Source organism: Drosophila pseudoobscura, chromosome X (assembly GCF_009870125.1).
Source record: "Drosophila pseudoobscura strain MV-25-SWS-2005 chromosome X, UCI_Dpse_MV25, whole genome shotgun sequence".
NCBI classification, from domain to species: Eukaryota; Metazoa; Arthropoda; class Insecta; order Diptera; family Drosophilidae; genus Drosophila; species Drosophila pseudoobscura.
In genome coordinates, this window is record NC_046683.1 from 47,749,347 (window position 1) to 47,764,026 (window position 14,680).

At 45.0% G+C, this 14,680-nt stretch overlaps 1 protein-coding gene across 21 annotated transcripts in view; it reads right to left on the reverse strand.

Moving 5' to 3' along the window:
- The window catches only part of mub (poly(rC)-binding protein mub), a 52,642-nt gene extending 38,211 nt beyond the window's left edge, over window positions 1-14,431 (reverse strand). For 4 of the 21 annotated variants that reach the window (XM_033384274.1, XM_033384273.1, XM_033384271.1 and 1 more), the window contains exons 1-2: window positions 13,980-14,423; window positions 5,572-5,616 (exon numbers count right to left, since the gene is read on the reverse strand). The gene's annotated coding sequence lies outside the window, so the exon portion shown is untranslated. Of the gene's footprint in view, window positions 1-5,571; window positions 5,617-13,979 lie in introns of all 21 variants that reach the window. The other 17 variants (XM_033384281.1, XM_033384280.1, XM_033384277.1 and 14 more) reach the window with 11 other exon arrangements.
- Between the last annotated feature and the right edge of the window lie 249 nt (window positions 14,432-14,680).

Consider the following 14,680-nt stretch of genomic DNA (forward strand, 5'->3'; position numbering starts at 1 on the left):
AAGCCACCGATACCCCGATAACGGTTCCAAATTTATGTTTCATTTCAGATTCAAAAAACATTAATTTTTATGCTTTTTTATAGTTTTTATATTTTTTTTGTCAAGTATTTCCCATGCACAGTCCCACTGTACGTACACAAATGCCTAGGCTTCTGTCTACAGTTGTTCCTCTCCCCGCCCGGGGCCCTCTTACTCTCTCTCTGCCTCTCTCTCTCTCTCTCTGTCTGTCGCTGTGAATGCCAGGAATACCGGACGGCCCCTGTTCTCTGCTGCACTTCTGCCTCTCCTGCCTGGGGGCTTTTGCGTCGAGTGCACAACAAATATTGTCGCCGGATAGGTCGGGAAATCAACGCACTAAGCACACTCCTCCTACCCCGCGCCCCGCACCCCGCACCCCGCACCTCTCTCCGCAGCACTATTCCTGTACAGCAGACGCCGGCTGGGACAGCGTGCGAGCAGGACAGCACCATAAAGTAAATAGTAAACCGAAATAGTTTACAGGCCAAAGTAAAAATGCAAAAAGCAAGCAGCAAGCAGCAAAAGCAAAACGCAATAAAAATAGAATGCAAAAAAAAACAGCTTTTATCTCTCTCTGTCTCTGTCTCTCTCTTGAGCACACACATGCTTCTCTCTCCTACTTGGGGTCTCTTTTGTGGTTACTTTTCGCTAAAGTTAAATTAAAGCTGCAAATGAAATGCATCGGAAAAGACAAAGCGGCCGAGGAAGCGCACCAGAAAGAGTACAAGAAAAGTCAGCCCTCCCCCCGTCGCGCAAAGGCAAAGGGGCTCTATAAATACACACACACACACGCACACACACACACATATATATACAATGTATAGCATTTATAAACTGATTAAATGAGTCAAAGAATTGGCAGACTACGACTAAGACCATAAGTTGATAAGCAATCGCTAAACAGAGATTAATCAGCACTCGGTTGCAGGGGGCAAAGGAGGCAGGGGGTGGGGGGGTTGGGGGGTGGGGCTGGCGATAAATATGTAGTAATAGTGCACGATAATTACACTGTCCAGCCCAGAACAAAACCGAGGCAATAAGGAAAGGAAAGTCTGTGATTTATTCGAAACAAAGAAAGGAAGTGGAAGATCCCCGGAATGTGGTCTGCATTAATCGATAAATAATCAACTGGCAATCGATAGGCTACTAGCCAGAAGAACACTCAATAAATAGCGCTTTCATTATGCAATAGGAAGGTCAAACCCCAGTGACCTTGAAGTGAGCGCAACGCTCCACCAAGAGTTCACAGGGCAATCGTTAACCCCTCCCTCCCTCTCCCCCTCTCTTTCGCTCACTCACCCACAAAATGCAAAATTATTCCAAACAACGAGGAAAAAAACGACAGATTAACAAATTGTGTATGTTAAAAATAAATAAAATGAACAAAAATTAAATCAAAATGCAGCGGCAAAAACAGACACACACACAGAAGCAACAGCAACAACAACAAAAGCAAAAACACGCGGGAAAGAAAAGAGAAGACACAGCAAAACGCGGGCAATGAACGCTTGATATACGCAAAAAAAAACACACTCAAGAAAAACGAAAGAAACGGCAAGAAGAGCAAACGAAGAAGAACCAACGGAACGCACACGCACACACGCACACATGGACACATGGACAGAGGCTGAGCACATGTGGGAAGAAAGAGCACGGAAGACGGTGATAGAGGCGGAGAGCATTCTTCGATTGAGTTCGCAATAGAATGAAGGACTGTTATGGGGGGGGGGACGTACTCCCCATCAAGATCGCTTCTGGGGATTCGTGGGGATTAAAAGCCCAAATTATCAGCTCCCGCTGGCACTTAAGGATGCTGTCTGGGCCATATCTCAAGCGTATATATTTGCAAATACTTGGGTAATGCTCGACTCGAGCAACATGCATGTCGTGTGAATGATTCGAAAATTCAGCCTACCACGAAATGCACAAATCGTATGGAAAAAGGCTGGGAAAGCTGGCCCCCAGGTTCCACTGGCCGTATGAGTAATACTTATAGATACACGGGGAGGGGGGAGGGGGGGAGAAAATACCCCAACTGGTTTTCGCCACAAAACTGTGAAAAGTTCAATGCGGCAATGAAGGAAAATATCATAGTTCAAAGCCCGAGTATTTTTCGGTCGAATCTCTGTCTCTGTCCCTCTCTCTCTCTCTCTCTGTCTCCCTCCCTCTCGCTCGCTGTCAAGCTGAAGGTCTTTTTCTAAGAGTTGCTCCATTTTCGGATTTGCTATCCAATTACCTTGTCACGGATACAGCGATAAAGCAACAACAACAGCAACAAAATCCCTTAAATAATTCACATTTCACTCGCCCTCTCGCTCTCCCTCTCGCTCTCTCTCCTCCACCTACTCTCTCTGTGTAAAAGTCAAACTATCAATTACAATTATGTGTACAAACGAGACAACAATGCAATTGCAATAGATACTCGATGCTCTCGCAGATACAGATACTACCAGCTCTCGGACAGATACACACACACACACAGATACAGCCACAGATACAGATACAAATACAGGCAACAGCAGCAAACAATTAGCCAGAAGTCAGCAGAGCACAAAAGCCTTAAGCTCGAAACTAAATCGAAAATGGTGAACGAGAAAGAGAGAGAGAGGGAGAGAGAGAGAGAGAGAAGCCCAGGGGGGCAGACACATGTGCCAATTTTGAAAGACGAGATACACTCGCACACACACACACACACACACACAACCCATAGATACAAATACGGGGCAAGGGGAGGCGGAGAAACTGTAGGTTCAATATGGGGCTTGACCCAAGAGCCACAGAATCTCCCCACAGCCCAAAAGAGAACATGACTAAGCAGGCCAACGGAGAGGAGAACGCTTTGCACATCTTACAGATACACGGGGCGTATCTTTTGGGCCAGCGAATGATCCCCCCTAATTATTGGATTATGGAATACTTTGGGAACAACTCTATTCAAGATAGTAATCAATCTTCGAAGCACTCGAGATACGGACAGAGAGAGAGAGAGAGAGAGAGAGAGAGAGTGGGAGAATGCAACAAAAGATGCAGAGCGGGAGAGACGCGTTCGCGTGGATAGGTAACAACAATTACGCTTGAATGCATCTATAAGATATTGTATCTGTACGGAATACATGTTTGCTGCCTGCTGTCTGTGGGTTGTGTCTATACATCTCTCTGGCACTGCCCTCCCCCCCTCCCCCCATCCCTTTTACCCCTATTTAGATAGCTTTTTGCTTGTTGAAGAAGCTGTAGCTGTAGCTGTATCTGTATCTGTATCTAAATCTAAGTACCTGCAACCGGACAAAACGAAACGCAGCGCAACGCAGAACAGATGTATCCCACCCTCCCCTCCCCTCCCTGCCCCTGCTCCAGTCTCAATGCAAAACGACAGCAGCACATCCCCCTCCCCCTCCCCCCCACCCCTTTATGGTGGGTGATAAGATAAGAATGGCTGACACTTCCCTCCCCCCCTCAGTGCCCCGTTTCCCCTGCTCTCTCTCGCTCTCTGTCGAGTAGGAAAAACATTGACAACTTTTCTATTAACGGTCCGTCGTGCAATGCAAAAAAGAAACACCAGCAAATGCAGGCAGGCAGGCAGGCAGTCCGGCAAGTATCTCTCAGTACGTTTTGTATCTACACAAAGAAAGCCTCAGCACAGTGCCTGGGGAGGAGGGGGGGCGCACACAGAAGGTGAGGGGGCTGTCTCTCTCTGCCTCTCGGTGTGTATGTGTGTGTGTTTGTGTGTGTGTAAGATGCAATGAGGCGGCACAACGCTGCTACAAAAAGTCTGCAATTGATTGCAGCAAAAGTTAAGTAGATTATGATGGAAAACTTTTTGGGATGTGACGGGGGACGGGGGGACCAGGGGGGGGGGGGGAGGCAGGAGACAGGAGGAGAGGCTCTGCCATGATACGACGAGTTTTGTGCCGCTGCCGGATAACCACGAGGCGCTGCCTCTGCCGCTGTTGCAGAGAAAACTTTTTCCGAAACCAAAAGAGAGAGAGAGAGAGAGAGAAAAACACATACACACGTACACAAAGGAAAAACTAGTTTTTCTTCCAGCAGGGAAAAATGAATTTTCTTTGGTTGGAACCATTTTTCTTAGATATTTATTTGTGAGCCATCATCAAAGTTGGATGCCATCTCTTAAATGCCAGATACAAAGATACGACCGCAAGGGGGAGGAGCGGACCAAAATTGCCAACTTCCTCCCGCCGTCTCTCCCTCTCCCTCTCTCTCTCGCCCTCTCTTTGGCTGTAGTCTGGCCCCAACGGAAATGGTTAACCAACTAAAATCTGTCTGGAATTACTGTTATCTTTTATCTGTTGGAATATGGATTCCGGTTCTAGTTTCAAACCGAGAATAATCAGAAATCGGAAAAAAAACTAATTGAGCTTTTGGGCGCAGGGTTCGGTGAACCACAGAGAAGGCATGGGAAAAGATCTCTGCGAGAGAGAGGGAGAGAGAGAGCCAGATATTAGCAAGGATCTATCAGAACGTGCTACGGTCTACAGAAGAACTCTCTCACTCGGATAGAGCAATATCTGTGAGATAGAGAGAGAGAACATAAAGTCTGACAATAGTATAAATAAATAAATTTAAATAATAAAAAAAAATTAATAAAATTAATTAATAAAATAATTAAAATAAATAAATCAAATAAATAATATCAACATAATTAATGAAATAATAATAGTAGAACAAAATAAAAGACATAATAATAGTAAAAAATAAATAAAATAAATAATTAAATAATCAAATAAATAATAAAATAATAATAAAAAAAATAATAATAATACAAAATAAAGAAAAGAAGTAATAAAAATGAAATAAAAGAAATAATTTAAATAAAAGAATTTAAAAGAAATAATTTAAATAAAAGAATTAAAAAAATAATAAAATAAAAGAATTTAACAAACAAATTTTTTAAATAAATAAATTCAACAACATATACAAGAACTAAACAAAATTAAAAAACAAAAATTAAAGAATTAAAAATAATAATAACAAAACAGTTGAACTCGCAGTAATGCACACAATATGTAGAATGTTTATCGAGATATAAATATGAACTTTTTCCTCTCCTCTAAAACGGATAAATGTATTTCAAAATCTATGAATATATCAAGAAATATGTATCTATAAGATATATCTTCCTGAGGAAGTGTCGGGGGAAATAATGTCCCCAGATCACTCTGATCCTCACCCCCTTTTTCTTCACATACCAAACAATAAGCTTCTCTAAAAAAAAAAGTTAAATTATAATGATAGATTCCAGGGGATCCCCTTCCTCGCGTACATTCCAATCACATTACAAAAATTGCATCCCAAGGCGATAAATCGTTTATTTTCGGGAGTACCCTTGTTATACCGAGATCGTGCCGCCCCTTCCCCCCCCTTCGTTATGGATTGCCGGCCAACGATTGGAAGATTGAGTCTGTAATTAGGAAAAACAAACATCTGCTGCCGTGGAAAAGTGCCCCCACCCCTCCCGTCCCCCCACAGACAAAAATCTATTCCACGGTCAGCAATTTTATGACCCACAAAAACAAAAACCAAAAAAAAACTTACACGAAAATTCTTTAGATTGGGGAAAATCAATGCCCAGACACGTACCTGAAAGAGATAGAGAGAGAGAGAGAGAATGAGAATAAATACAAGATTTATGGAGAATTTAAATAAATAAATAGATGCAGGGCCTGTCAGGGCTGCAGGGATCCAGGGATCCACTCGCACTAATTACCTGCTAAATGCGTAATGCAGTAAATAATTTATTGAACTTAAGGGAAAGGGAAAGGGAAAGTATTCCTCGAGCTCGTATCTCAGAGATAAACAAATTCTGTAGACCGCCAAAAGATCAATTTATTGGGTATTTCTATTCTTTTCTCCCAATATTTTTCCCCCCTCCTACAAACAGCTGTTGGAAAAACCATTTTCAATGTTTGGCTTCGTTTTGGGCAGGAAATGGAAACGGAAAATTACTCCATGCTGGAATCTGAAGGGGAGGGGGGGGGGGGGAGTGGGCCACCAGGAAACTGCCCAGACATGGTCTCCCTCTGTGGAGGTCTATGCAGATTTGATGGATGCGCGGAGGATACCCTTGAGCGTAACGGGTATATGCATTTCCGCAATGTCAGTCAGCTGTTGGCCCTCTCAGATACCGAGATACAAGTGTATCTGTATCTGGTTGAACGAGTTGAACGCCGCCGATGCCGCGCCCTGTTCTTTGACGTCACATGAGGCCGCCAAACAAAAAACAAAACGGAACTGGTAGCCAAAACCCCCGTCCAAAAAACAAAACACGGATTATGATCAACATTGAAGTAAACCAGCACAGCAGGTAGTTCACTCAGTCAATGATTCATTCACTCATTCACTCATTCGCTCACTCATTCACTCGTTCCATCTGCAAATGGTCAAGTGGGGCAGGCAGCAGCAGGCGGCAGACAACTCCAAAAAAAAATACGAGCAAAAATATAAACCGGACGCAACTTCGTCTCTGCCTTAATTGCTTGAGCAAACTTTTATTGAGCAGCTCTGCTGCTGTCTTCGCGTCTCGCATGTCAAACATAAATAGAAAACGGGTAAGAAAACACGGCCAGACCGCCGAGGGAGATACCCTACAGCGACACCCTAGAGGGAAAATTCTAGAGCTCGAATTTGGGGGCAAAAATCCAACGGGTGGTCATTTTTTAAATGCCTAAAATTTCTACCCAAAAAAACCAAAAATAATATTTAATATATTAATAAATAAATAGAAGAAATAAAAGAGACTAAATTTGGCTCATTTTTGTTGCTTTTTCGCTACTTTGATAACTATTTAGGAACTCCAACGAGTGCAGCCTTTCGGTTAGGGGAACTTTCAACGAATGCGCCTGAGAATGTGCTCTAAAGAAACAGGGCCCCGAGGAGCCTTTTGGCTACCATAAAGATCCGTTCTTGGGGCTCCTTGGGGCTCCTAGGGCACTTGTTTGTTCCTCGGATAACACTCTGGAATATTCTAGTATTTCTTCATTAAAGAGTAATCGAAATGACCCTCCCCTTCAGAGAGGGTATAGACGTAATTATGAAGAAGAAATCAAAATTATGCTCCAAGCCCCAACACCATGTGGGTCACACACACACACACAGAGAGAGAGATTGAGAAGACAATAAAATATTATTGTACATAATGTTGTATATAAAATAATAATTAAAAAATCGCATGTCTGACAGAATTTTTGACAAATTGTTGCCCCCGCGCACAAATCTCCGAAAGTTAATGAACTTGTGGGTACGGACGCCAGAGAGAGAGAGAGAGAGGGAGAGGAACCCCCCCAATCGCCAAAGCTAATGATAATGCCACACACACACACACACACAGCACACACACACACAGATAGAGATACAGTTACGCAGCGGCAGATAGACATCTGTATCTGTTTATAAAAAGCGCGTGCTGCCCCTCGCATAAAAAGATTTATCATCTAAAACTGTTCCCCCCCCTCTCTCCCTCCCTCCCACCGTCCGACGGTCCCACTTTGTCTATGAATGAAAATGCCGACAAATAAACAAAACAAAAGGAAAAAGCAAAAGCAACAAACACAAATTTTTAGTTTACTTCATCAAAAAAAAAAAAGGAAAAACATTTAAAACCAAATAAACGGCAAAAACCGAAGGCGTCTTTAGAGAGCGGAGGCAGAGGCAGCGGCACATCATCATAATTGTTTATCAAATAAAAAAAAATAAAATAAAACTGGAGAGAGCAAAACGCTATGCCTCTCTCCCTCTCCCTGCCCCTCTCTTGGGGCGGTGCGATGCGTCAGACCCGTGTTTAGATAATTAATGGAATAGACGGTACGGAAAGGAATGGAGGGAGGGGGGGAGGGGCCGTGTTTATATTAAAACAATGGAAACATCATCGGCAAATAATTGCAACAACAAAGAGTTCGCGCGCAAAAGGTTAAGAATGCCATCAAAAAAGGTGACGCGAAAAGAAAAGCGAGGGAAAAAAGGCTGAAAAATCGAGTGATAAAAGGCGGAGACAAGGCTGAGGAATGTGGAGTGAAAAAAGGACCAAGGACGAGGCGTACTTGAGTTGCAAATTGAAAAACATTGTAATATATATTCGGGAGAAAATGTACTCAAGTCCCGCCTTTTGGGAGCAACAAAATTCCTACGAATAAATTCCGTGCTGCTTTTTATATGTTTTTGCCACATGTTTTCAATTTCAAATCATCGGAGAGGCTGATCCAGGCCGAACAAGTGAAAGATACTAGTTCCAGGAACCATTCAATTTGTATTTGTATCTGTGGCTGGTCTCTGAAAATCTCCTCTTACAACATTTGACTTCAATTGCCCCCCGAAAGGAGTTTCCTTTATTAATCGATAAATAATTGCATTGGAAACTAAAGCAACTCATTTCCAGAGATCTATTTCCATCATAATGAACTATTAATCAACAGATTGCCCCCCCGTGAACCCCCTCTGGCGTTCCACCGCTCAACGCTCTATTCTCTGCCCACACATTCGTTGCAGGGGCAGTTCGAAACTTAATAAAATTGTTGGCTGCGAGCGAGTATATTCCGCCTTTGTATACCATTTCGATGGGGGGAAGGAGGGGGGAGGGGGAGGCGAGGGGGGATCTTGAGCGAACAAGATATTCCCCGGCTACGGCGGCGTTGTGCGATTTGCATAAACAGGTCGGGTCGGGGAATCGTTTAGAATTTGTTTAATTTGCTGACGTGCCAAAAGATTTGCTTCCATATCGATGTATCTGTGAGATATGTACGGCGTGTATTTTTGGAGCGGCAGTGCGAACACGATTGATACGTTGACATTTCGAATGGGACGGCGGCGGATGAATGCAGCAAAAAATACACACACACACACCCAGCTAGTACAAGTATCCGTGTATCTGTGTATCTGTGTATCTGAGCTATGCAGCCAGCGACAAATTGGAGATATCTCTTGCGCAGGAAAAACTCTTGGGCCACGGTGCCAAATAAGGCCCCCCCGATCCACCGAAATGGCCAGAACCGCTTTGCCACTTTTCTCTCTATGGAAAAATCAATGATGGCTGCTAGCTTCAATGTTCCATCGAGGTTTTGTTGTGTGCTAATTAGCAAAAAAAAAAGAGGAGAGAAAAAGAAGGCCTACAAAATTCCTAGAAATGGTCATGCCACTGGATGGATGGATGGATGGATTGTCTGCAAGTATCTTTGCTGCTGCTGCTGCTGCTGGATGGATAGATGCATTCTGCAGATGCGTTTTCGATTAGCGCAAATGATGCTCGCACACACACACGGACATTCCGTGGATGCATTCCTTATCCAACTTGAAGGCATCTGACTTTTCCTTCGTATCCGTGTATCTGTATCCGTGTATCTGTCGGAATTGATGAAATTTCACATGCTTTTTTGTTTTCGTTCGCTTTGTAGAACTGGTTCCCCGCACATTGCAGATACATTTTGAGATGCAAATCGAAACTGGTTGAACGATCCAACGGATTCAGATTGCGCATATTTTGTGGATTGACTAGATACTTGGAACAGTTTTTGAATTGATAAATACTTCCTTCATGCGATGACAGATACATTTTGGGGTGCCAAAAGTATCTGCATCTGATTTAACATTTGAACGGTAACGGCAACCCGTTCTAATGACTATCTTTCGATTAGCATATACTTTTTGATCCATAGAAAAAGGTTTCCAGGTGATTCTGACAGTGATTGGCCAAAATGCACCATCATCAGATACATTTTACAAAGAAAAGACACAAAAGATACACCATAGATAAAAGATACATTGTCATCAACCCCAAAAGATAATTATTCAGCGCTCATTTAAAATGAAAAATGTATCTTACAGATACTCCTGCCGCGTATTAAATACCCTGTTACCTACAAAAGATACTTGCATTTTTAGCTCCCGTTTTTTTGTCGTTTCAACCTTCATGCTCCTCACGGATACATGTATTCCCCGTCCAGATACGTTTTTCCTCCCTACCACATCCCTGGCCGCCGGGCCGCCAGGCCGCCAGTCCGCCGCTTCCCAGTCAAAAGTAACTTCCTGCCGCACACACAAGAGCTGCCCCAAGAGTCGACCGAGGAGTCCTTCACTCCTTTGACAAATCCGACAGCTGGCCCGAAACTGGGGAAAAAAACGCAAGCGACTGAGTATCTCCAACCCCCAAAAAAAACCGGAGCTCGACAACATAAAGCTTATGCTGCCAGCCGAAAGAGGGTGGCAAAGGCACGGAGCGAGAGAGAGGGAGCGGGAGAGCGGGAGAGAGAAAGGAACGCGCAGTCATTATCAAAGCCCTTCAAGGTCTCAGAGATTTTTATGTTCAGGACACGCACACACACACACACACACCACTCAATGGGAGTGGGAGTGCGAGTGCGAGTGGTTTCTCCATATATTTTATGAAAATTAGGAGAACCAGGCAGGGAGGCAGTGAGGCGGTGAGGCGGGGGAGACGACACAGAATGTGGCCATAAATAAATGGTCTCGTTTACGACTTTGGACATTAACCTGTTAAATTTCTAATGTATGTGTGTGTGTGTGTGTGTGTGTGTGTGTTTGGGTGTGTTTGTGCTCCTCCTGCTGCTGGTTTCTCCCACAAGGATTCGCAAGGCGCTTTTGCATATTTAAGCAGCCTCAGCAGAAGGCGAAGCCTTGGATAATCTAACATACTAATGTGTGCGAGAGAGCGGTGCCCCCCCCCCCCCCCCCCCCAAACCCCCCGGAATAGGCCCACAGGCGACTCGGGGATCCATGTCTCCACTCGCTCGAGTTCCAGCAGAGAGCCCCAAAACAAAATCAATAATGATTACATTTCCCTTGCATACAATATTTCACCCAGCCAGACCTTAACCACCCCCCCTACCCCTACCGCTACCGCTACCCCCTACCCCCCTGCCGACCACGAGTGGGCCGGGTGTGGTGGTGTGGGTTAAATGACATTTGGTGGCATACGCCAATTGGTTGGCAGGTCAGGTGGTTGCCCCTTCTGCAACCTGCTGCTGGCCCCCAAGGAGAGTGTGAAATGACAAAAGACGGAAAAGCGGTTAAGTGGCAAGGCAGTCGGCAGGCAGCACCAGAAGCCAGTGGAAGCTCTACTGAAAAGCCTATGTGTGACCACTTCTGCACCAGGCTACAGTGGGGTCTCCACGCAGATGGCCAGTTGGGCGAAGAGAAGCCTTAAATACTCTTTGGGGGAGGAGGGGGGATGCCTGCTTTCCATTCAGGAACACCCTCTCCCTCTCTCTCGCTGCCTCTGCCTCTCAGGGTATCCATAATTCCAATCTCTACTTAGCGTGTGTGCACTGTACTGTCTCCCCCCCGCCCCCCGTTCCTCCCACCAAAACGGGTTGAGTGCTTTTGGCTCTGGTGGGGCTTCGAAGCAAAAGAAATGCAGTGCATGGACTGCTGCACCACCAGCACCAGCACCAGCAGCAGAAGCAGAAGATGGTGGTGAAGAAGAGAATTGCAATAAGTGGCGCGCAGGGTCAACGATAAGAGGAGAGCGGTACAGAGGCGACGACGCCACTCAATGCAGTCAACGGCCTACAGACGACGCTGACGCTGACGCTGGCGACGACGACGACGACGACGACTTAGCGACGCTGGATCCTAGTCCAACCAGTTAGAAAATGCAGGCAGAGGCAGATGCAGACAGAGGCAAGAAAGTGCAACAAAGTACAGACCTCAATCTGCACTCACACTCACACAAACAGAGACCCCCGTTTTCCACCCACCCACCTCTCTCCCATGACAGGTTGAAATCCAACGCAGCAGAACGAACGGAACGGAACGAAACGAAACGGAGGGAGAGACAGAGGCGAGGCCTAGGCAGGGGAACGAGCGAAGCGACAGAGCAAAGTAAATGAGAAATAGCAAAGAAAATGCACACAGAAAGCACAAAGCAGCGCAACAACAGCAAGAGGCAGGGCAAAACGTTGATGACGTTGACGACTGAGGAGATGGCAACGGCGACGTCGCTGGCGACAAAGCACATGAACAAAATAGGCAGAGTGCGAAAAAAGTACATGAAAAGGAAATGCAACATAAAGCAAAGGCACGGGCACGGGCACAGGCAAAGCCCGAGACCGAGCATGAAATCAGAAAAAGGGAGGGCAGGGAGAGCAGAGCAAGCCGAGATTGAGCGAGACCACTAGGAGGATTTCATTCACAGAGCAGTGCAAAGATCATTCGAGTAAGTCACAGCAAAGAGGGGAAGGTGAGGAGATCATTTTGAGGAATTGAGCGACAAATCAGTGCGGAGTGCGGATATCATTCACAGAAAAGCACCGCACGTCTCGGTTGAGTTTTTGTTTTTTTTAGAAATAGCTGGAAAAAAACGAAATAGCAGACTAGTCGGATAGAATTCACAGTAAATATATCAGTTGTGTAATGGAATCTAATTGGCTTTCCAGTACCTGATGAATAATAAATAAGTGAATGAAACTAACTGCACTTCCCTCCACCTCCCACACTCTCCGGCCAACCATGAATGATATGCCGTAACAATAACAAAGCCAACGAGAGAGATAGCGAGAGAGCGGGAATCGTGGGACGTGTCCCACAAAGAGAGCGAAAAATTCAAATCCGCGTCTTCCAGCGCCGCTGCTGCTCAAGTGCAGCGAAGCAGCGACAGAGACGTCGGTTTTTGCGCCTTGAACAGTAATCAGAATTGAATTTCTTATTGGGATGAAAACTGCCTCTGAGGGTCTTGCCAGGATTCGATAAGAACCCTGGTATGGTCTATGTATGAGTGTAGTCAAAAGGAACCCCGTCCCACACCCTGTCAACGCCTTTTTTAAGCCACAAAGACGAGAAGAGCGTGCCAAAAATTGATTCGGGAATGCAATGCAGCACAACAGAAGAGGGGCACAAGAGCAGAGTGGAAGAGGAAAAGGAAAATCGCGCGCTTTACGGGTGCGCTGGCCACGCCAATTAGAAATTACAAAAATCAAGCTGGGCGTCGCTTTACAACACTAAACGACGCCACACACTCACACTCGTGCATCCAGAGCCAGTTTGTCTGGCCCCAGCGCAATTGAACAATTGAGCATAAAGAGCGACTTGCGCTCAATTTTAGAGAACAAGAGAGAGAGACAGAGAGCAGCGGCCGTAAAGACGCGCGTAAAACGAAACGCGTTTTGGTATGGTATGGTATGGCATGGCATGGCAGGGTATACAGAGAGCATTTTGGCACTGCTTAAGATTACTGTTAAGGTTTATGTTCCCATTCAGAAAAATACCAGGTCGAATGTCTGATAAGAGTTGTAGAATAGGCAATCGAAACAAAAAAAGAAATGGTTATCAGTAATTGTGGTTTGAACATGGTTAATGATTTACACGGTATCAATCCATCGCATCTTTCCACTGAGCCCTTTCATTGTATTCTCTCCCTCTCTCACAGAACCCGAATGCAAGGCACAAAAGGAATTAACAATAACAACAGGCAAAAAACGTGAGAAGGCAAATAAGAAAATACAAAAAAAAATAACGACAGAGCCGCCGTCGCCGCCGCCGTCGACAGAGCGCCGCCAGCATACAAAAATCAATTTGGAGCGGCGTGGGGCTTGGACCGCCGCCTCGAAGCCCTTGTGGATGGTGTTGGATCTTGTGGATGCTGTGTGCTGCTGCTGCTGCTTCCTTTATATTTTTTGCACAAAAAGAAAAAAAAAAAAACTGTATACACACACATACACTTACATTAAGAAGCACACACACACGCAGGCAGGCAGACAGACAGCAACACGCGACGGCTTTTGCCGGTTGGGGTAAAAATACAAGGAATAAGAGAAGAGACGCAGAAAGAGACAGAGCGAGGGAGGAAGGGCGAGCTGAGACTAAGAGAACGCTTTAATTATGCTTAATTTGTTCTTAATCAAACACAAAATACACACACACACACACAGCAACCGTTAGAAAAAAAAAACGCACGCGGCAAAGTCATTAAAGGAAAAGTAATCAAAGTTAGAGCTCACGTTTTCTTTTGTGTTGTTTTTTGCCGCTGCTTGGAGAACGTTTTTTTTTTTTAGTAACAATTTCGTTTTGTTTGTAGCTCTCTTTGATGTGTGTACTTGTGTGTTTGTGTGTGTTGCTTATTGCCGCCTCTTCTTTGCACACTCTTTCTCGCTTGCTGGCTTGCTTTCCTGCTCGTTCGCACACTTTAAATTTGCATTTGCAATGCGCCAATTGCCGTTTTTACTCGGATATTACTTTTTATTGCTATTACGAAACTTGGTCACTTTTCACTTGGCTCGACGACTTTTCCCTTCTTCAGATTTGTAGAGATATATCTTTTCTTCTTCACTCTGACGAAAAAAAACGTTGCGGAGACGCAGCGCAGCAACCGCTCAATTCAAACGTTGGAAATTTTGTGAAATTGAAATATTGAAGCAGCGTATTGAAGCATTGAAAAAACTCATCGCTGCAACGCCGCCGTCGAAGTCGGCAGAGCCGCCCCTAGCAGAGAGAGCAAAGCGAAACGACATAGCCACCTCGTTGTGCTAATACCCCTTTTGTGTTGTTTACCATAGTCAAGCAGCGCTGCAACGTAAAATTGAGTGTGCGGCTCTCTTCTGTTCTGATATGCCTTAGATCGCATCCCACCACTAAACAGAGCAAAATTCGAGTCCCACCTTGCCGTCGGCGCCGAAAGAACCCCAGCAGAGAGAGCAACGAA